The 23575-nt window shown below is 50.6% G+C and overlaps 1 long non-coding RNA gene across 1 annotated transcript in view; it reads left to right on the top strand.

Moving 5' to 3' along the window:
• The window catches only part of LOC116535607, a 32175-nt gene that overhangs the window by 7152 nt on the left and 1448 nt on the right, over window positions 1–23575 (top strand). The window contains exon 2 of the long non-coding RNA XR_004262285.1: window positions 15408–15685. This is a non-coding gene — a long non-coding RNA (uncharacterized LOC116535607). The remainder of the gene's footprint in view (window positions 1–15407; window positions 15686–23575) is intronic.

Here is a 23575-nt window from a genome sequence, read left to right as displayed (position 1 = left end):
TGCCACTTAACTCCAGCCTAGGTGACAAAGTGAGACCCTGCCACTTAAAAAAAAAAAAAAAGCCCCTGCAAGTGGGCACAGCCCCAGGCTTGGTGGACATGAAGCTTGCCCTGCTCAGGGGCAGCTGTACCCTGGCTTGTCTCTCTGCAGTCAGCTGTGTGGGGACATGGAGGACTCGGGGGCAGCCTGCCTGCCAAAGCAGATGCCATCATGGGAGAGACATGCCAAGAAAGCTTCTGAAACCTCTGCCTCAGCCCTGAGCCAGGCGCTCACTGTGCATGGAAAACTGCAGGAGGCCAGAGTGGACCTGAACCAGGGATCTGGTCACACAAACCAGGGACAGCTCTGCTGGGCACCTGAACTGCCTTCTGGTATCTGGGGAGGTTAGTGGCGAAGGGAAGAGGAAGCAGAGCTTGAGGTCTTTGCTGTCTGCTAGGAGGAGTTAGTGGAGAAAATGTACTTTTTATTAAACGTTTTGCTTCTGTGGTGGTCACCACTGAATTTCATTGCAAAATTCCTGGGCTCGTGCAGATCATCCAAGTCAGAATCTCTTGGCAGAGGAGCCTGGGATGTGCGTTCTGAGCCAGTGTCCCTAGAGCAGGACCGACCCTGGATCTGGCCTCAGCCAGCCTTCCAGGTTCGTTGTTCGAGCTCCCGCTAAGTCTTTCACAAAGATTTTTGCAAACATGATCTCATTTAGGTTCCACAACTCTAAGAAGCTTTGGCAAGCAAACTGAGGCCTAAAGAGGTGAAATCACTTGCCAAGCACAGAACCAGGATTCAAAACATTGCAGTCTGGGTCTGGAATGCCACCCTGTCCCACCTCGGGACTGGGCCTCTCCTAGGAGTGCCTTCCTCCCTCATCCTCTGTTTCCTTTTCTTTGTGGTGCTGTGTGCCCTGCCCATGTCTAAGCACATGTCCTGGGATCCAGGGGATGACATGTACTAGAGTCCCTGGTGCCCACGCCTTTTGCCCCCTCCTAGACCATGAGCTGTGGGGACAGAGTGGCTCTTGCACCTGGGGGCTCAGGATGTGTACAGTGGGTGAACAAACGGGGGTACATTTGAGGCCCAGACAGAAGGACACAGAATGTTCCCTGGTGGCAGCTTAGGAGGGGGCCAGGCTGGACAGAGGGGGCTGGCGTGTCCTTCCCTACCTGAACCTCTTCTGCTGTCCAGGCCCACCTCCATGAAATTACTCATTCTGCCACATTCTCTTGCACCCTGGCTTCCTGTCTGCAGTCCTTTCTCCGCCCCAATATTCACTCCCCTACTCTTCAGGTCACTCCTCTTAATCCTCGAGACATTCCAGGTTACCTGCTCCCTCATGAGCTTGTGCTAACCCCAAGATTGTGATAACTGCTTCCTTTAGGCTCCCACAGTTGCTCATTCTAATCCCAACACAGTATCTGAAGGGCTTTGTCTCCTAACTGGACTGTTATGAGCTTTATCAGGGCAAGAGCCATCTCTTGTTTAATGTTGTATTCCTAGGGCCCAGTACCAGAGTATTAGTAAAGCTTGTTGAATGAATAAGTGCCATTCAGCAGTGACTTCCCATAGGAGCTACTCCGTGTTATTCATGTCATTATAATCCACCTTGGGCTGCATGTCAAAAGCTAGCATTGAAGAAAGCTGGGCCCAGAAGGCCTTAGAGACCATCAGTTGTACCGATGAGGAAACTGAGGCCCACGAGGTCAGTGGCAGATCTGGCTCTCACTGCCTTGCCTCTGGTTCTGAGACTGGAGCTCCATGGGGGAAGGCACCAAGACTTGGACGTTATTTTCTGGCTTGGAAGGGTGCTTTGCCTGTGATCACAGTCATTACCCTGTACTAGGTGCTTGTAAGGTGCTAGGCCCTTTATATGTTTTTCCACGTTTACGTGTCTGCAGGGAAGGAAGGTACAGTTATCCCCATTTACAGATGAATAAATAGGGGCAGGGAGGTTAGGTAATTTGACTGTTTTTCAGTGTCTTCTAGTTCGTTTCACAAATTTATCTGGGTCCCATTGTAGCCTTACGAGGTTTGTCATCAAACTCACTTTCAGCAGTGCAGTGGCTCACACCTCTAATCCCAGCACTTTGGGAGGCCAAGGTGGGAGGATCGCTTCAGCCCAGAGTTCGAGATCAGCCCAAGCAGCACAGAGAGACTTCATTTCTACAAAAAATTTAAGTTAGCCGGGTGTGGTGGCGCACCTGTGGTCCCTGCTACTCGGGAGGCTGAGGTGGGAGGATCGTTTAAACCCAGGGAGGCGGAGGTTGCAGTGAGCTGATATCACGCCACTGCACTCCAGCAGAGTGAGACCCTGTCACAAACAAACACTTTCCTGAGGGGGCAACCGAGGCTCTGGGACTGCAGAACCCGTTTCTCTGCCTCAGCATACTAGGCTGGCTCTGCGCTTGATAGAATCGCGCCTGCAACAGCGCCCCCTGCAGGTGGCAGCAGGCACACTGCGTCACAGCCAGCCCCACCCTTCCTCAGAGGCAACGCCCGAATGCTTCATCCGGCTTCCGAAGATTGGTGAACACTCCTCCAAAGGCCCTGGCTCAGAGAAGCGGAGTGCGTTGCCTTCAGCCCTGACTTGGTCACTGCCGCGGCATTTCATCCGTGGCATCCTCAGGGGCAGCGGGAGAGTAGCCCTGGCTTTGGCTGCCGTGGCTTCCCTCATCGTAACGGCCTGGGGGCAGCAGTGCTCAAAGAATTCAGGGGGCGGGACTCAGGTAGGGGTGTGGCCGGTGCTCTTCCTAGGGGTGGGGTCTTGGGAAAGGGGATCGTCCCAGAAGGACCCAGCCACAAGAGAGGACATCAAGCTCTGGCGACTGTGTGTCTATGGGCAGCGACATTATCCTCCTCCCCAGATCTTAGTCCTGGCGCCTGTGTGTCCGTGGGCAGCAGCCTCTTCCTCTTCCCCAGACCTCTGTTTCTGCACGTGTAAAATGGGGGCTCTTCCAAGACGCTTATATGAATGCAAAAATCGGGATTCCGTCCAGCATGCTCAGAATTCTCAACCCTACGCAGGCATCTGAGAAATCAGAGCTGGGTCAGGCGAGCCAGTGTGGATGCACTGGGAGCTCCTTGCCTTGCTGTATCAGCACCTGGAGACTGGAGAGCAGCCCTGGAGGGTGGGGACCAGCCACTTCCTGGTGGGCTGGACTCCCTGCAGTCTGGGATGGTGACAGACATGAGACATGGCTGTGGCAACAGTAGTAGCGCACTATTATTGAGCACTCACGATGTGCCTGGCTTTGTGTGAAGGCCAATCACAGGCATTATTTCCCCCTCCCACAGCCCTGTCTGGTAGGTACTGTTATTCCATATGCAATTTACTGATGTGGCATTTGAGGCCCAGAGTTGCTGGGTAGTAACCAGTCCAAAGTCACCCAAATGGCTGCCACCAAGTGGCTGAAGCAGTAGTTCCCAGTCTTACTCACTATATGGTACAGAGAAGGGTTTGACCTGGAAGGCAGAGTGGCAGAGGGGGAAATGACAAGGGTCTAACAGTATTAATAATAGATACGATGCATTGAGCACCCGCTAAGTGCTGGGTGCTAGCCCAAGGCATTTCCTGTGTCATTTATCCTCCTGACAGTGAACCCTATACTGTAGATTTTATTTCCATTTCAAAGATGAAGCTCAGAGAAGTCACTTTATATGCCTTAGGGCACACATAGTGAAAAGCTAACTTCTGGATTTATTGATGGTCTGTTCTGCCTGCCTGTATGTCACTCTTAGGAATATTCTACTCTTCTCTGAGTCAAGGTTTCTCCTACTGGGAAATGAGAGGCTTGGACTGGGAGACCTTGAATGTTCTTTCCCGAGCTGATGTTCTTTGATTTTAGGGAGTTTTGACATAAATGTCTGGAGATCTGGCTTTGAGGACTACATTTGTTCCTAATTAACTATAATTTAGGGACACTTGGCCAAGTTCCCTGCATCTTTGGGTTTCATTTTTCCCATTAGTAAAAGGTAGAGACTAGACCAGGCATAGTGGCTCATGCTTGTAATCCCAGAACTTTGGGAGGCTGACGAGGGAGGATTGCTTGAAGCCAGGACTTTGAGTCCATCCTGGGCAACAAAGCAAGACCCTGTCTCTACAATAAAAAATTTTTAAAGTTCGACCAGGCTTGATGGCTCATACCTGTAACCCCAGCACTTTGGGAGGCTGAGGCAGGTGGATCACAAGGTCAGGAGTTTGAGACCAGCCTGGCCAAAATGGTGAAACCCTGTCTCTTTTAAAAATACATAAATTTCCCAGATGTGGTGCCACATGCCTGTAGTCCCTTCTTGGGAGGCTGAGGCAGGAGAATTGCTTGAACCCGGGAGGCAGAAGTTGCAGTGAGCCAAGATTGTGCCACTGTACTGCAGCCTGGGCAACAGAGTGAGACTCCGTCTCAAAAAAAAAATTAAAGTTCAAATTAGCCAGTTGCAGTGGCTCACACTTGTAGTCCAACATACTCGGGGAGCTGAGGTGGGTGAATCACTTGAGCCCAGGAGTTTGAGCCTGCAGTGAGCTATAATCTTGCCACTGTGCTCCAGTCTGGGCAACAGAGCAAGGCCCCATCTCTAAAAAGAAAATGGGCTGTAATCCCATTTTCCCACACCTGTAATCCCAACTCTTTAGGAGGCCGAGGGGGAGGATCACGTGATCCCAGGAGTTTGAGACCAGACTGGACAACATGGCAAAACCCTGTCTCTACAAAAAATTCAAAAAACTGGCTAAGTGTGGTGGCATGCATCTGTGGGCCCAGCCATCTAGGAGGCTGAGGCAGAAGGATCACTGAGCTCAGGAGGCTGAGACTGCAGTGAGCCATGATCACGCCATAGCCTTGGCAACAGAGTGAGACCCTGTCTTAAAAAAAAAAAAATTGTAGAGACTAGACATTCCCAATCACCAGAGTGCCTTCTGGCTTGAATATTTTATGACTGCAGATGAAGAGACAACCCAAGATTCAGCAAACTGCATCCTCTGAGAAATTCTAATGAACATAAATCTGCCACCTTACTCAGAACATCCCTAGCACAAGTTTCCAAGAACAGACCCCTTGCATGGGTGAAAAAGAACAGCTGCCTTTGAACAATCAGCAGTAACTGCTTGGGGGGGCTTACTGTAATAGTTCACAAGTCATCTCTGAGGTCAGACGGACCCACAGCTGAACACCAACACTTCCACTTCTCGACAAGGCATCTCAGGCAAGTGACCTTCCCTTTCTGTATCTCAGTTTCCCCTGTATTCTCTATAAGATGGGATTCTGGCTGGGTGTGGTAACTCACACCTGTAATCCCAGCACTTTGGGAGGCTGAGGCGGGCAGATCACCTGAGGTCAGGAGTTAAGAGACCAGCCTGGTCAACATGGTAAAACCATGTGCCTACTAAAAATACAAAAGTTAGTCGGGTATGGTGGCAGGTGCCTGTTATCCCAACTACTCAGGAGGCTGAGGCAGGAGATTCGCTTGAACCTGGGAGGCAGAGGTTGTAGTGAGCTGAGATCGTGCCACTGCACTCCAGCCTGGGCAACAGAGCAACAATCCCTCTCAAAACAAAAACAAACAAATAAAAGGTGCCAATGGTACCAGCTTAATCTGGGATTTGGTTAAAAAAAAAAAAAAGGAAAAAAAAACCCTAACATCATTTTTTGGCCTAGAAAATTCACAGTAAACACAACTGTCACTAGTTGTGTCTGCAGCACCAGTCTAGGCACTGGGGGAGTTCCTAAGCCTTGGAACCTGCCCATCCTCTATGCCCTGAAATGGTTTTAGGGGAGGAGAGGCAGGATCCTGCTGAGTCAGCAGAGGATCCAGCGTTAGGACGCAGGCAGCCCCCACCCCTGAGGCTGCCAGCACCAGCTGCTGGCCTGAAGTGGCATTAACGGGCATTCTAGCATGTCCCTAGCTGGCAGCAGCTCCTGGGGAGGGGCAGTGGCTGCTGAGAACAGGGGAGGCGGAGGAATGGTGTCAGGACTGCTGCAGTGTGTGCCGGTGACTATGGCTCAGTGCATCCTTGTGGTTCGAGATGAGTTAATTGAAGTGTGTGCTGTGCTTTAGGCTTTTATGAAGTTCATTTGTATCAGTCGTGTCCTCAGGACAGGGCTGAGTGGCATGGTACAGGGTTCTCAACCTTCAGTATAGGGACTTGACTCCTGGTGACCTGTACAAGGGATCAGGAACCCCCAAAACTGTGCAGGATTGTGTGGGTGATTCTCCAGACGCATAAGACCCCAGAATGTCAAAAGAGTTATTGATTTAGGAGTCAGACGGCTCCTCTGCTCATTAGACCCCATTCCCATTTCTCCCTTCCTTCCACCTTTTTGTTTGTTTTTTGTTTTGTTTTGTTTTTGTTTTTTGGAGAGAGTCTTGCCCTGTTGCCCAGGCTGGAGTGCAGTGGCATGATCTCGGCTCACTGCAACCTCTGCCTCCCGAGTTCAAGCAATTCCCTGCCGCAGCATCCTGAGTAGCTGAGATTACAGGCATGTGCTACCGTGCCTGGCTAATTTTTGTATTTTTAGTAGAGATGGGGTTTCACCATCTTGGACAGTCTGGTCTTGAACTCCTGACCTTGTGATCCACCCACCTCAGCCTCCCAAAGTGCTGGGATTACAGGCGTGAGCCACTGCGCCCAGCCCCTTCCACCCTTCTTTTTCTTTCTTTGTTTCTTTGTTTTCTTTTTTTTTTGTTTTCGAGATAGAGACTTGCTGTTTCGCCCAGGCTGGAGGGCAGTGGTGTAGTCTCAGCGCACTGCAGCGTGGCCCTCCTGGGCTCAAGCTATCCACCTGTTTCATCCTCAGCCTCCCAAGTAGCTGTGACTACAGATGCACACCACTATGCCCAGCTAATTTTGTAATTTTTGTTTATTTTTTGTAGAGACATCCCATCTCACCATGTTGCCTGGCTGGTCTCAAACTCCTAGGCTCAAGCAGTTTTCCCACCTTGGCCTCTCAAAGTGCTGAGATTACAGGTGTGAGCCACCGCACCTGGCCCTTCCCTCCATTCTGTCTCATCCATTCAACAAACATTTCCTTAGATGTGTTTCAGGCCCCACCCTGCACTGGGAATACAGCCATGAGGAAGACAGGCTCCTGGCTCCCCTTGTGAGGAACACCAGCAAGTTTGAGGCTAATTTTGTAAGAAGTGATAGAGGGGCAAGCCCAGGGGCTGTGAGAGCTTCAAACTGGGGCTTCTGACCCAGCATGTGGCAGAGGGCAAGTTGGGAGTCAGCAGGGGAGTCCTGGCTCAGTGCCTGTGGCCTTGGGTAGGCTACTAGCCTTGCTGAGCCTCGGTTTACCCCCCTTTTCCCTGATGGGACCACTTCACAGGATGAGGTGAAGGTGGAGGAGATGAGGGCCGGTGGACCCTCCTCAAAGCAGGTGTGGCTGTGTGTCGGCTCCCCTGGAGCCAGGACTCTACCTGGCACCCAGGTTCACAGCACAGTGCTCCCTCTACTTCCTTGGAGCCAGAGTGTTTCCTTTTTGAAACAGGCAACAGGGAAGAGCGCTGGTGAGGAAGTCAGAGATCTGGTCCTGGGCCCCAGGGCTCTGCCTGGCCACATTTACCAAGGGCCTCAGTTTCCCACCCACACACACAGGAGGCCAGGCTGCCCGATCTTCTGTGGGCAAATGCATATGAGCGGTGGGGGTACCAAGAGAGGTGAGCAACCAGGGAGAGCTTCCCAAAGGAGGTGGCATAGCTGCAGCCTGAAGCATTGAGAGTGGGGATGGGGAAAGAACTGGATAGGTTCCCTGGTCGTGGAGTGTTCCTGGTAGAACTTCTAGGGGTGATGGAGGAATGTGGGGGTGGAGCCCTGGGCTCAGGGAGGAGGGGAGGAGGGTGGGGGAGAGCTGCCCCTTTGCTCCAAGGCTCTCTTAACTGGTAACAAAGAGCAGGCCCTTGGGGTCAGGAAAGCCTCAGCTTGAGTCCTTCTCGGCATTGCTTTATTAAGGACCCCTAGGTAAGGGTTTCACCTTTCTAAGGCTCATTACTTCCATCTGGGAAATGGAGTGATAATTATACCCCATTCAAAAGGTTGTTGGCTATTATATGACTTTATTTACATGAAATATCCAGAATAGGCAAATCCATAGAGAGAGAAAATAGACTAGTGGGTACCTAAAGCTGGGAGAATAAGGGACTGTGGGAATGATAGCTAAAGAGTATGAGGTTTCTTTATGGGGTGATGAAAATATTATTTTTTGAGACAGAGTGTCACTCTGTTGTCCAGGCTGGAGTGCAATGGCGTGATCTCAGCTCACTGCAGCCTCCACCTCCCAGGTTCAAGAGATTCTCTTGCCTCACTCTCCCAAGTAGCTGGGACTACAGGCAGGTGCCACCATGTCCATCTAATTTTGTATTTTTAGTAGAGACGGGGTTTTGCCATGTTGGCCAGGCTAGCCTCGAACTCCTGACCTTAAGTGATCCACCCACCTCATCTTCCCAAAGTGCTAGGATTACAGGCATGAGCCACTGAACCTGGCCTGGGGTGATAAAAACGTTCTAAAATTGATTGCGATGGTTGCACAACTCCATAAAAATGGCATAGTATGCTTTGTATGCGATGTGAGTTGAGTTAAATGCGATGTGAATTATCTCTCAATAAAGCTGTTACTAAAAGACCAAGAGGTTCAGACGAGATGCTCCATGCTCCTTAAATGTTAGCCGTCACGGGTGTTATTTATTCCTGGCAGCTCTTGCAGCCCTCCTCCGGAGAAGGGTGTTAGGTTCCAGGAGAAGGGGAAGGAGCCTGGGTCACTACTAGCTGTCTGGAGTTCCCAAGCAAGCTACAAACCTCCCTAAGCCTGAGTTTTCTCATCTGTGAAATGGTGGGGAGGGGGATTTTCCAGGCCTTGGCCACCTCTTTGGACACTGTGATGCTCAGATCAGACCATGGGCCTTGGCTGGATATAGTTACAAGGTCAGGTGTAGAGAAGGGTGGTGGGAGGATTGGGCGTTTCGTTCGTCTGCACCCAGAGGGGCTGACTTCACACATCGGCTCATGATTATGTACTGAGTGTGGTTTGTGTGCAAGGCACCATGCAGGGAACAGAGGAGGGACCGCAAGAGCCTGTGCCCCGGCCCGCCTGGAGCTTAGAGCCCCAGAGAAGGGACATGCAAGGGTTCGTCAGGGCTGACTGGAGCACCGCTGGCTGTGCAGGCCATCATTTCATGACTCTGGGCCTCAGTTACCTCACCTGTAAAATGGGAAATAAATGGTGCCTCCCTCCTAGGGTCGGGCTGAGGCTCACATCTACACTAAATGCACAGGAACCCTTGTTGTCGCTATTGCTGCCATTAATGTGATCATCAGCCATCAGGTGCCTTTTGTCCCCTCCCCTTGGCTAACCTGTCACACAGTGAATTATGTCAGGACTAGCTCTCCCATCCCTGTCCCTGTCTCAGAACATCAACTCCTGGGGTAGAGCCTGGGTACTGCCTTTTCAGACCCAGCCCAAGTACCCAAAGAAGCTCTTGAATCGTCAGTGAGGCCCCGGGCCCCTTTCCCTGCCCCTGTTTCTTCGGGCCCAGGTACAGAAGGCATGATCCTCTGGCCAGGTGGAGACTGAAGCTTCCCTCCTGTCCTGTCCTCTCCTTCCACCCAGCTGCAGGGTAAGCACCAGGCCACCCCCAGCCAGCCTTTCTGGGCGTTCTGCTCTCACTGTGGCTAGAGCCAGGTAAGGCCGACTCAGCATCTGCTCCCGCCTTCCTCCCTCTGCATAGCTGCAGCAGGACTGGGGACCCGGCCTGGGCCTCCACGGGCTCTGCAGCATCCTGTCACTGTGGTGGGCGAAGGCCCAGATGGGGGGCAGGCATCCCTGCTGGATACTAGTCCCTGCTCCTGACCAGCAGCCGCAGTGCCTGATTTATGGCTCCCTCTGGGCTCTCTCCAGCAAAACTGCCTGCAAACCACTCCTGGCGCGTTCTTTCTTGGGTCCTGGTTTGCAGACAGTCAGATTGTCTCAGGCTACAGCCTGCAGCCCCACCCCACCACACCCCCAGTCCCCAACCACCAGGCACCTGGGACCTCAGGGCAGGTTGTGCCTTGAGAAGAAGGATGGGCTGGGTGGCCTAAGGTGGCTTATGGAAACTCTGTGGGCCTCAGGTTTCCTATTTGCACACTGAATGATCTTGAAGGTATCCTCACTGATGTCCGTGCTTCTGAGTTTCCCTCACATCACCCCACCACCTCACAAGTCTTTTGCCTTGGAACTGAGTCTTTTTTTTTTTTTTTTTTTTTTTTTTTGTGAGACGGAGTCTCGCTCTGTCACCTAGGCTAGAAAACAGTGGTGCAATCTTGGCTGACTACAACCTCCGCCTCCCGGGTTCAAGAGATTCTCTTGCCTCAGCCTCCCAAGTAGCTGGGATTACAGGCATGCATCAGCACACCTAAGTTTTGTGTTTTTAGTAGAGGGGGGATTTTGCCAAGTTGGCCAGGCTGGTCTTGAACTCCTCACCTCAAGTGATCCATCCACCTCAGCCTCCCAAAGTGCTGGGATTACAGACATGAACCACTATGTCTGGCCTGGAACTGAGTCTTCTGTGTGTCTAGATGGAGACCCCAGCAACCAGGCCAGGTGAGCAACAAAGAACTAGGCCTGGGTGGGTGATGAGTAGTAAAGATGCCCATCTTTGGAGCCCCACAGCCTTGGTCAGGACCACCGGCTTCCTCTAGACCAGTCCCTTGCCTCCCTGAGCCCCATTCATAAAATAGGGAGAGCTGGACCTGAGCTATTGTGGGCAGATCCTTGTTCTTGGCACAGCTAGAGCAGGTGACAATAAATATGGGTCTCTTTTCCCTTCAAGGCCTGGCTCGGCACCCTCAAGCCTGGTTCCCAGCGGCTATCAAGTCCAGGCCCCTGCAGACAGTGGGAGCATGGGCTGTGGGTAGGCATTTTGTGGCCAGCATGGGGGTTGGGGGTGGCAGTCGTCATTGTGCCTCCAGGTCATCTGCCTGATCCCTGAGCAGGAAGTGGGGAGGCCACAATGTGCCCAACACTGGGTGTCTGCAAGAAGGGCGTGGAACTGTCGAGAGCTTGGTGGCCTGTTCGCTTATGTGTTTGTCCACTCAGACAATATTTAGTCAGCATCTTTTTTTTTTTTTTTTTTAATGGAGTTTCACTCTTGTCACTCAGGCTGGATCTCAGCTCACTGTAACCTCTGCCTCCTGGGTTCAAGTGATTCTCCTGCCTCTGCCTCCCAAGTAGCTGGGACTACAGGTACATGCCACCATGCCTGGCAAATTTTGTATTTTTAGTAGAGACGTGGCTTCACCATGTTGGCCAGGCGGGTCTTGAACTCCTGACCTTAGGTGAACCACCTGCCTTAGCCTCCCAAAGTGCTGGGATTACAGGTGTGAGCCACTGCGCCCTGCCTAGCCAGCATCTTCCTGGTGGTCACCCTGCACCTAGGTCCGCAGAGGACCGTTCTAAGCACCTTACATGCACTAACTTGCATTTATTCTCACGGCAACCCTACGGGGTAAGCACAGGTCACAGTATTTTTGCTCAAGGTCACACGGCTGGTAAGTGGTAGGATCAGGGTCCGAAGCTAGGCCATCCTGTCAAGTCCATGACAAATGTCTTTCCTCCGTCTCGCACTGCCCTCAGTGCCAGCCTCCTGCCTGCTCCATCTGGAAGCACCATTGCATCTCCCCCTCTAGCCTTCACTCTTCCTGCTCACTGTGCCCCCCTTTCCTGACTCCCTTTCTCTTCTGACTAAACGAACTGATACCCTTCAACACTCAGCTGTATGGCCGGGCACAGTGGCTCATGCCTGTAATCCCAGCATTTTAGGAGTCCGACGTGGGTGGATCACTTCAGGTCAGGAGTTCAAGACCAGCATAGGCAATATGGTTGAAACCCCATCTCTACAAAAAATACAAAAATTAGCTGGGTATGGTGGCAAGTATCTGTAGTCCCAGTTGCTCAAGAGGGTGAGGCAGGAGGATCACTTGAGCCTAGGAGGTCAGGATGCAGTGAACTGAGATTGCACCACTGTACTCCAGCCTGGGCAACAACAGAAACCTTGTCTCAGAAAATAAAAAAGACTCAGCTGTGGCATCACCTCCTCCAGGAAGGCTTCCTTGATGACCTTCCTGTCTCAGGCTGGGTTAGGCTCCTCCACTGGCCTTTCTTGGTTTCTCCTGTCTGGCACTCATCCGTCTTTTTTTTTTTTTTTTTTTTTTAGATGGAGTCTTGCACTGTTGCCTGGGTTAGAGTGCAGTGGTGCGACCTCAGCTTACTGCAACTTCTGCCTCCCGGGTTCAAGCGATTCTCCCACCTCAGCCTCCCGAGTAGCTGGGATTATAGGTGCCCACCACCTCACCCGGCTAATTTTTGTATTTTTAGTAGAAATGGGGTTTCACCATCTTGGCCAGGCTGGTCTTGAACTCCTGATCTCATGCCTCCCAAAGCACTGGGATTACAGGTGTGAGCCACCGTGCCCAGCCTCATCCCTCTTGTTGCAAGCATCTGTTCATGTTTTTACATTCTCTACCAAACTGTGAGCCCCTTATCCTAACCTTGGCACCCACTGTGCCTGGCACCATTTGTGGTACAGAGGAGACCACTGGGGAATTTTGAATGGCCAAATCTTTTTTTTTTTTTTTTGAGACAGAGTCTTGCTTGTTGCCCAGACTGGAGTGGCATAATCTTGGCTCACTGCAACCTCTGCCTCCTGGGTTCAAGCAATACCCCCGCCTCAGCCTCCTGAGTAGCTCAGATTATAGATGTGTCCCAACATTCCCGGCTAACTTTTCATATTTTTAGTAGAGACAGAGTTTCACCATGTTGGCCAGGCTGGTCTTGAACTCTTGGCCTCAAGTGATCTGTCTGCCTTAGCTTCCCAAAGTGCTGGGATTAGAGGCATGAGCCCCCATGCCTGGCCAAATGACCAAATCTTGATCGTTCATAACCTTGTGAATAGTGGGTAAGTACTAGTATGTCTGTTTCACAGAGGAGGAAACTGAGGCCCAGAGAAGTGACATGATATCCCCAACTTACAGAACGAGTGGTGACAGAGTTGGGATTTGTTGGAATGGCCTCCATTTCAGAACAAGATCCTAGAAGAGTTTACCAAACCAGGACTTAAATTTTTTGAATTCTTTATCAATGGTTCAAAAGTCCGAAGGCACAAAGGATAGACGGTGAAAAGTCTCGCTTCTCTTCTGTCCCCAGCCACCCAAGTCTTCCTAGGGAAGCAGCTGGGGCGATCTGATCCTCCGGTGTCCTTCTGAGCAGCGTGTGTTCCCAGACAAACCCAGCATGTGTTATTCAGAGCCAGGTTTAAACCTAAGCCTGTGAGATACCCCATCTCACCTGGGGCTGCTCAGGGCTTGGGACAGGGCCCAGCATGCCCTGGCAGAGATATGGGACCACCAGAGGCCTCCATCGCCCTCTCCTGGGTCCCCTCCCACTGCTGCGGTACCTCCCCAGCGGAGCTGCCTGCCGGGGCTCTGCTCCCCAGGCTGCAGCAGAGGTTGGGCTCAGGCCCACAGTCCGGCCAGGCCACAATAGTGAAGGGCTGCTTTGGCTGAGGGGGCCTCCCTTCAGCTCAGTCTGACACTTGCTTTATTATTCCTCACAGAAGGGGCCCGGTGTGGGGAAACAGCCCCAGCAAAGGCGTGGGCTGGAATGAGGGGGTGCTGGGCAGGCGGGAAACCCAGGGGTACATCAGGGCAGGGCAGGGCAGGGATGCTGACTGTACCCCTTCCTGCTGGGAACCGAGTGGGCAGAAGAGCTCCCTGAGCAGCCTCTTTTCTCTGAAGATTAAGAGACAGTACCTGAAATTGCTTGGGGAATGCCGTAAGCGCTCCAGAAGTGGTGACTGGAGTGTTACAGTTATGGAGGCTCCGGGTTTTCCCACCACCCTAGACTTCCATGTGACTCCTGAAAAGCAGAGACACAAGACAGTTGGAGCCTGTGCTCAGGACTCAAACCCAGTTCCTTCCCCTGTGTGCATAAATATTAGGGGGGATTGTTGTTGTTACTCTTTTTTTTGTTTTTTGAGACAGAGTTCCTGTCTTGTGACCCAGGCTGGAGTACAGTGGTGCTATCTCGGCTCACCACAACCTCCGCCCCCCAGGTTCAAGCAATTCTCCTGCCTCAGCCTCCTGAGTAGCTGGGATTACAGGCATGTGCCACAACACCGGGCTAATTTTTTATATTTTTAGTAGAGACAGGGTTTCACTGTGTTACCCAGCATGATCTCAAACTCCTGACCTCAGGTAATCCGCCCACCTTGGCCTCCCAAAGTGCTGGTATTACCTCACACAGCCATTTTAAATGTGGGGGAAAAAAAAAAAAAAGGATTTGAATTGGTTGCCCTATCAGTCAGAAAAACAGAACCCACTTTAGGGGGTCCAATGGAGGAAATTCTAAAAAGCCAAACAGGAGGCTGGACAGAGGCAGGTTACCCAAACCCATGGCCTGGGACCACAGAGGTCTGTCTGAAGGGAACTGGAAATATGAAGAAGACCCAGCCTATTCCCAAAGGCTGGAAAAACCCAGGCCTCTTCCCACCTGCCAGTTTCCATTGAGTGCCTCCCATTAGCTGGACCTAATCAAGAGCCGGTTTGCGAAGGAGCTTGAGAAATGTAGTTTGCAGGGTTCAGTTCTCCCACCTTTCCAGATGGCGAGCAGAGGAGGGACAGCAAGTGGATGTAAAATGATGCAGCAGGCAGGATGTGGTGGCTCATACCTGAAATCCCAGCACTATGGGAGGCCAAGGCGGGAGGATCACTTGAGGCCAGGAGTTTGAGACCAGCCTGGGCAATATAACAAGACCCTCCTCTTTACAAAAAAAATTTTTTAATTAGCCAGGCATGGTGGCACATACCTATAATCCTAGCTACTAGGAGACTGAGGTGAAGAATGGCTTGAGCCCAGAATTTGAAGTTTTAGTGAGCTATGATCATACCACTGCAATAGAGCAAGACCCTGTTTCTAAAAAAAAGAAAAGAAAAACATCATATGGCAAATGAGGGTTATAGCTGTCAACATGAAATGACTGGGCCATTTAGCATAAAAATCTGGATTTATAGATTCTCCTGAAACACCAAAGGCTCTCCCTTGAGTCCACCTTCTTAGCCTAGTTCTGCTGTGTGCATTGACCTTGGGGAGCCCTGCTGAGGAGTCCTGAGAAGCCTACAGGGTGAGGGGCATGAGGGGACCCCATATCCTTCAGGGTGGGATCAGAGGAGGAGAAGCCGTGAGGATCCTCAGCCAGGTGGGCTGAGCAGGCAGGGCCAGGGGATCTGGAGGGTCACAGTCAATTTCTGGAGAGAACACGTTGGGGCTCTGGAACTGTGGGGACTTTCCTGCTGTAGCTTTTAGAGACTGTCTGGTCTTACACAACTGTGAGGGTTATGTTTGTTCGTTTTAGTTTTCTTTCTGACACTGTCAGGCCCTGTGTTCTAAATTTTCCAGGAAAGCCCAACGTGTGACCTGATGGCAGACTAACCTGGAGGAAGAGGTGGGGCAGCCTGGAGTTTTCCTCTGGACATCCTGAGAGGGATACTGAAGCACTCAGGAGGGGTCTCAGAGCTGCCCAAGCTCACACACGCGGTTTGAGAAGAGCTGCGCTTAGACCACAGGCCTCTTGGCTCCTGGGAAACTGAGAGCATCGGCTGGAGTTCATCAGACAGGGGCAAGTCCCAACCGCAGCTCAGTGACCTCAGACGAACCCCCTCACCTCACAGGACCAGGTTATTCTTATTAGAAGGGGATGCCAATACTGCCCTCTCACAGTTGTAGGAAGGGGAAGAGGGTCTCTGCTTGTCAGGTGCCCACACAGTGCCTGGGAGCTGAGGTTGTCATGGTTACCAAGAGGCCAGTCTTGGGGCTGCCATGATGACCTGGGCTGCCCTCCCATTCCCAAGAAGGGGAGAACTCCCCAGATTCCCTACTCTGCTCTTCTTGCTCCCTCCCAAGCCACACACAAGCAGGAATTTGTCCTCTGCGGGAATGTGCAGGGAGAAAGTCTCCCTTTTTGATGAGACAGCGATGAGGTGATGTCTGGTTTTTTATATCCCCATTGCTGAACTGGTGCCAGACTTAACAGTCCAGGCTGGATTCCATTAGCCATATTTGTCCTCTGGGCTCACAGCCCTGCGGGATCTTCTGGGGGTCCATCTTGAGACCCTCCAGTTGGGAAGAAGTTGGCTGGGGCAAATGAATGCAGTTCTAAGACCAACCACTTCCACTGGGGACTCAGGCAGGGTCCTTGAAAGCCTGATTCACTCAAGTCTTTTCTTTAAAAAATAAAAAACAATTTGATCTTTTTTTTTTCTTTTTACCAAAATAAAAAACCCTTTGAAGTTTAGGAACTATACCTAAACCATGTTGAAGGCTAAATCAGAGGCCTAGATAGGTTAATACCTTTCCCAGACGAACCCAGTAGTGAATGTAAATGTCAGATTGATCAGTTGTGGATTGGACTTCAGAAGCTGTAGTCCTCATTACTATTCTGGGATGATGGTGATGGTCCACTCCATTTGCTCAACAGAAGGATCAATGGCCTGGAGAATTTCAGATAGTTGGTGATAATATTATAGGATTATATTTTAAATGGGAAAGACACTTTTAAAAGTAACACACATGTTAAATACATTAAGGCCGGGTACAGTGGCTCATGCCTGTAATGCCAGCACTTCAGGAAGCTGAGGTGGGAGGATCACTTGAGCCTAGAAGTTCTAGATCAGCCTGGGCAAGACAGTGAGACCCCATCTCTTTTTCTTCTTCTTCTTTTCTTTTTTTTTTTTTTTTGAGACGGAGTTTCGCTCTTGTTACCCAGGCTGGAGTGCAATGGTGTGATCTCGGCTCACCGCAACCTCCGTCTCCTGGGTTCAGGCAATTCTCCTGCCTCAGCCTCCTGAGTAGCTGGGATTACAGGCATGCACCACCATGCCCAGCTAATTTTTTGTATTTTTGGTAGAGACGGGGTTTCACCATGTTGACCAGGATGGTCTTGATCTCTTGACCTTGTGATCCACCCGCCTCGGCCTCCCAAAGTGCTGGGATTACAGGCTTGAGCCACCGCGCCCGGCCTTCTTTTCTTTTTAATCTGCAGATGAATTACTTGATTAGAGATGACCCCATCTCTAAAAAAAGAAAAAATTAGCTGGTGTGTTATTGTGCATCTATAGTCTCAGCTACTTGGGAGGCTGAGGTGGGAGGATTGCTTGAGCCCAGGAGGTTGAGGCTGCAGTGAACTGTGATCATGCCACTGTGCCTAGGTGACAGTGCAAGACCTTGTCTCAAAAAACAAAAAATTCACATGCAAAAATGCCTGAGGTACACAGTGAAAGCTCTTGAAATCCTACTGTCTAGGAGATAAGCACTAGAGCCACTTACATAGACTTTTTCCAGATTTTTCTATGCATTTATAAGTATATGTTAAAATCTTTGTGTTTTTTTTTTTATGTTTTGTTTGTTTGTTTTTAAAGACAGGGTTTCACCATATTGGTCAGGCTAGTCTCGAACTCCTGACTTCCGGTGATCCACCCGCCTCAGCCTCCCAAAGTGCTGGGATTTCAGGTGTGAGCCACCGCACCCGGCAAAATTTATGTTTTTATTTATTTATTATTTATTTATTTATTTATTTATTTTTTTGGGGATGGAGTTTCGCTCTTGTTACCCAGGCTGGAGTGCAATGGCGCGATCTCGGCTCACCACAACCTCCGCCTCCTGGGTTCAGGCAATTCTCCTGCCTCAGCCTCCTGAGTAGCTGGGATTACAGGCACGTGCCACCATGCCCAGCTAATTTTTTGTATTTTTAGTAGAGACGGGGTTTCACCGTGTTGACCAGGATGGTCTCGATCTCTTGACCTCGTGATCCACCCGCCTCAGCCTCCCAAAGTGCTGGGATTACAGGCTTGAGCCACTGCGCCCGGCCCTTATGTTTTTAAAAGATTAACACTATACATTCTGTTTTGCAGCTTGCTTTTTGCAAATAACAAATGTGGAAATTCTTTACCTGGCACATTCATGACAAACCTGGTGGGAGAAGTGGCTGGTAAAGTTTTATGCAAAATTGCGTGTTGTGTGTAAGTGAGCATTTTTTAGATATAGCGACTGCAATTCTCATCAGAATCTTAGGAAAGATTCAGACCCAGGAGCCTTGATTTTCAGATTGGGAAGGGACTCTGGCGAGGTGAATGGGGAGCTCAGTCCTCGGGGTGGCCTTGAAGGATGACGACAAGAATGCTGCAGTGGCCTGGCCCTGGGCATCCTGCCCTGGCCTTGGAGAGGAGCTGCATCCTGCAGAGCCAGAAGGAGGACAAGGGAGTCAGCCTGCCCAAGTACCAGGCTGAGCCTCGGCAGTCCCTGCCAGGAGAAGACTTAGAGCTGCCGGGAGCTTGGGAAGGTTACAGAGAAAAGCCTCCTGCAGCGCTTGGGGAGGACGCTGCCTGCCACACCTGCCGTGGGCCTGGCTCTCCAGGCTCAGGGAAGCCTCTGAGGGTCAGGCATGGGGCATAGGGGCAGGGGGCAGAGGGCGCTCTCCGGGCCAGGACCCTGGCGCACCTAGCACACAGACCTTGGGGAGGGCGCTGAACACAGGACTTGGCTGTATTTTGTTACTGTCGCTTTGAGTATTAGCAATGCAGTAGGGTGGGCTTTATGGATCTCAGACTGCCCAGGACTTTTCTAGCTGCTCTGAGAGGCTCTAAGATGACCAAGAACAACAGCTACCACCAGAAAGTGGGTTTCTCATGTAAGCCCTGTGCTAAGCACTGTATGTGTACACACCAGATTTTAATTTGCCGTGGGGAGGTCCTGTTATTCTCGCCCCTTTACAGCAGCCTCCAGGAAGCCAAGAGACCTGGCCAAGGTCCATGGGATCAGCAGGTGTTGATTTAATCCTGGTACCCCCAGTTCCAGAGTCCCTAGCCTCAACCACAGGCACTCTCCTCTGCCCCCTGGGGAGAGACTGCCACCCTTACTCAGGGATGACCTCTGTGAGATGAGACCAGAAGGTTTTTGTTCTGTTTCAACCTTTTTTTTTTTGAAATGGAGCTTTTGCTCTGTTGCCCAGGCTGGAGTGCAGTGGCGTGATCTCAGCTCACTGCAAACTCCACGTCCTGGGATTAAGTGATTCTCCTGCCTCGCCTCCTGAGTAGCTGGGATTACAGGTGCATCCCACCATGCCCAGCTAATTTTTTGTAGTTTTAGTAAAGACGGAGTTTTACCATGTTGGCCAGGCTGGTCTCAACTCTTGACCTCAGGTGATCCACCCACCAACCTTGGTTCCAAAGTGCTGGGATTACAAGTGTGAGCCACTGTGCCTGGCCTCAACCTTTTTTTTTTTTTTTTTTTTTTTTTAAATCACGAGTACATGTCACTTCTATAGTTAAGAGGAAAAATAGGACCAGGCGTGGTGGCTCACACCTGTAATCCAAGCTCTTTGGAGGCCAAGGCGGGCGGATCACCTGAGGTCGGGAGTTCAAGACCAGCCTGACCAACATGGTGAAGCCCCGTCTTTAAAAAAAGAAAAAAAAAAGAGGAAAAACAGGCGGGGCACAGTGGCTCATGTCTGAATCCCAGCACTTTGGGAGGCTGAGGCGGGAGGATCACGAGGTCACGAGCTGGAGACCAGCCTGACCAACATGGTGAAACCCCATCTCTACTAAAAATACAAAAATTAGCCAAGCATGGGTGGTGTGCACCTGTAATCCCAGCTATTCAGGAAGCTGAGGCAGGAGAATCACTTGAACCTGGGAGGCAGAGGTTGCGGTGAGCCAAGATTGTTCCACTGCACTCCAGCCTGAGCAATAGAGAGAGACTCCGTCTCCAAAAAAAAAAAAAAAAGGAAAAACAAACTTTTTCTAAACATCTATATTTTGGAAATGATTAGCAGGAGTCCAGCTGAGTCCAGGGTGCTGCAGGCCTCCTGCCTGTGGGGACCTCTCCTAGGTACCACCTTTCTCAGACCCATTCTTAGGGCTGGGAAAAACGTCTTCCACAGTGTTCTTGGCTTCAAAGCGAGCAGGCTTCCCAGATAAGTAAGCTCATAGGCTGGGGGGGGTGAGGTGGGATGGGGAGTGGCAGGAAGACCTTCCAGGCCAGGTGTCCAGCCTAGAAAAAGGCTCAGAAGTGTGCATGAGTGTGAGCTGTTGTTGGGAATAAGAAGATTGTCCCAGGAGAGCCCAGTATGCACTAGAGGCTTATAAGAAATACTGCTGGGGGCCAGGCATGGTGGCACTCACCTGTAATCCCAGCACTTTGGGAGACCAAGGTGGGCAGATCACCTGAGGTCAAGAGTTTGAGACCAGACTGGCCAACATGGTGAAATCCCGTCTCTACCAAAAATACAAAAATTAGCCAAGAGTGGTGGTGGGTGCCTGTAATCCCAGCTACTTGGGAGGCTGAGACACAAGAATCGCTTGAACCTGGGAGGCAGAGATTGCAGTGAACCAAGATCATGCCACTGCACCCCAGACTGGGCAACACAGCAAGGCTCTGTCTCAAACACAAAAAAATGGCTGGCGCAGTGGCTCACGCCTGTAATCCCAGCACTTTGGGAGGCTGAGGCGGGTGGATCATGAGGTCAAGAGACCATCCTGGCCAACATGGTGAAACCCTGTCTCTACTGAAAATATAAAACAATTAGCTGGGCATGGTAGTGTGCGCCAGCTATTCAGGAGACTGAAGCAGGAGAATTGCTTGAACCCAGGAGGTGGAGGTTGCAGTGAGTTGAGATTATGCCACCGCACTCCAATCTGGCAACAGAGCAAGACTGTCTCAAAAAAAACCCAAACAAACAAAAAAGGGTGTGGTGGCTCATGCCTGTAATTCTAGCACTTTGGAAGGCTGAGGTAGATGAATCATGAGGTCAGAAGTTCAAGATCAGCCTGACCAAGATGGTGAAACCCTGCCTCTACTAAAATACAAAAAAAAAGTAGCCAGGCATGGTGGCGGGCACCTATAATCCCAGCTACTTGGGAGGCTGAGGCAGAGAATTGCTCGAACTCAGGAGGCAGAGGTTACAGTGAGCCGAGATCATGCTTGTGCACTCCAGCCTGGGCAACAGAGCAAGACTCCGTCTCAAAAAAAAAAAAAAAAAGAAATACTGCTGGACACCTGGGTGAGGTGGCATGCACTATAGCCACAGCTACTTAGGAGGCTGGATGGGAGAGTCACTTGAGCCCAGGAGTTTGAGGTTACACTTTATGATCTTGCCTGGGTAACACAGTGAGACCTTTTCTCTTAAAAAAAAAAAGAAAGAAAAAAGGAATCTTGCTTTGCATATGTAGCTCTTGGGCGGGATGTCTCTTTATTCTCACCTGATTTCATTTACAGTGTCCAGGCCTAGGGCCCAGAGTGACTTTACCTGATGGAGCCTCCATTGCCTCACCTAGAAAATGGATATGCTCGCCTCTGCCCTATTGGCCTCCTGAGGGGTTAAAGGTATTCTGTGACTGTCAAGGGCTTTGCCAGTATCAGATATTATTGCTTGGATTCATATGAAGCTGGGCACACAGTAGGTACTCCATAATTTTTTTTTTTTTTTTTTTTTTGAGACAGAGTCTCGCTCTGTAGCCCAGGCTGGAGTGCAGTGGTTCAGCCTTGGCTTACTACAACCTCCACCTCCCAGGTTCAAGAGATTTTCCTGCCTCAACTTCCCGAGTAGCTGGAACTACAAGTGTACACCACTACACCCAGCTAACTTTTGTATTTTTAGCAGAGATGTAGTTTCACCATGTTGGCCAGGCTGGTGTTGAATTCCTGACCTCAAGTGATCTGCCCGCCTTGGCCTCCCAAAGTGTTGGGATTACAGGTGTGAGCCACCGTGCCCTGCCAAATATTTTTTAAATAGTTGGTTTTTTCCTTCTTCGTGTTTGTTGTGGACAATTTAGGAAATGTATATAAGCGAAAAAGAATATGAGTTTATCCATGACCCCACTCCTGCTAACATGTGGTTCTGTGTTTGTCTGTGTGTACTTGTAGAACTGGAATTACACCGCATGGTCTTGGCTTTTATTTATTAATTTTTTTTTTTTTTTGAGACAGGATCTCACTGTGTTGCCCAGGCTGGAGTGCAGTGGTGTGATCTCGGCTTACTGCATGCAGCCTCTACCTCCCAGGTTCAAAGTACCCTCCCACCTTAGCCTCCCAACCAGCTGGGACTACAGGCACATGCCACCACACCCAGCTAATTTTTCATAGAGATGAGGTCTCCCTATGTTGTCTAGGCTGCTCTTGAACTCCTGGGCTCAAGGAATCTGCCTGTCTCAGCCTCCGAAAGTGCTGGGATTACAGGCGTGAGCCACCACACCCAGCCTATTTATTAACTTTGAAAAACTGAAGTAAAATTCATATATCGTAAAAGTATTAATTGTAAAGTATACAACTAAATGGCACTGAGGACATTTACAGCCTTTTGGAACCATCACCTCCCTAATTCTGAAACGTTTCCATCACCCCAAAGGAACCCTGTTCCCACTAGCAGCCGCTCCTCACCCCTCCCTTCCCCACTCCCCACCCCTCCCTTCCCCACTCCCTAGCAATCGGCTTCCTGTCTCTATGGATTTACCTACTCTGGGCATTTCATAAGAATGGGGTCACACAATATTTGTCCTTTTGTGTCTGTCGTCTTTCGCTTCGCCTAATGCCCTCAAGGCTCATCCATGTGGTGGCATGTGTCCGCTCTTCATTCCTTTTCAAGGCTGAATAATGCTCCATTTGTCTGGATAGACCACATTGTGTCTGTCCATTTATCAGTTGATGGGTGTTTGAGTTGTTTCCACCTTTTGGATGTTGTATGTTAAGGTTTGGAACCTACTTTTTTCTTAACAAAAATATGTGGCAAACATCTCTCGTGGCAGTAGATCATGTTTATATCCTTGCATTTCACGCATGTACCCATCTGCTGTGTGGCTGGACCATGTGGGTAAACTCTCTGGAGGCCTGTGTGAGCTAAAGAGGACACTCTGTCCCACACGCAGTGGGTCCTGCTGGCCTTTGTGGCACCACCTCTCCCATAGGCATCAGGGCTCTGGTGCTGACTCTTCCCCTGCAGGCCCACTCAGTGGTGCCCAGCCAGGCTACTGCACAGCATCTCATTCATCTATGCCAGAATGATGGCTGCTCAGCTAGCCATGAGGGGGTAGCACACCCTCTGCCTGTCCTGCAGCGTGTCTGAAGCCCACCAAGACCCCTTCATGTTGCGGACACTGCATTAAGCACATGCCCAAGAACCTGGGCTTCATGTAGGAGCTACCTGGCCACCTGCCCACCCATACCCTGGAGCCAGCCTGTGCTGCCTTCCCGCCTGAGGCTAACTTCATACCCTGAATGTGGGGAGACCCAGAGATCCTGACACTGGTTTTTTTTGACACAGAGACTTGCTGTGTCACCAGGCCGGAGTGCAGTGTCGAGATCTCGGCTCACTGCAACATTTGCCTCCGGGGTTCAAGCGATTCTTCTGTCTCAGCCTCCTGAGTAGCTGGAACTACAAGTGCACACCACCACGCTCTGCTAGTTTTTATATTTATATTTATTTATTTTTAAAGATGGGGTTTCACCATGTTGGCCAGGATGGTCTTGATCTCTTGACCTTTGATCTGCCCGCCTCAGCTTCCCAAAGTGCTGGGATT

Source organism: Sapajus apella, unplaced genomic scaffold, assembly GCF_009761245.1.
Source record: "Sapajus apella isolate SASKATOON/1434 unplaced genomic scaffold, GSC_monkey_1.0 scaffold95, whole genome shotgun sequence".
Lineage (NCBI taxonomy): Eukaryota > Metazoa > Chordata > Mammalia > Primates > Cebidae > Sapajus > Sapajus apella.
This window is presented reverse-complemented; position numbering and strand designations above follow the sequence as displayed.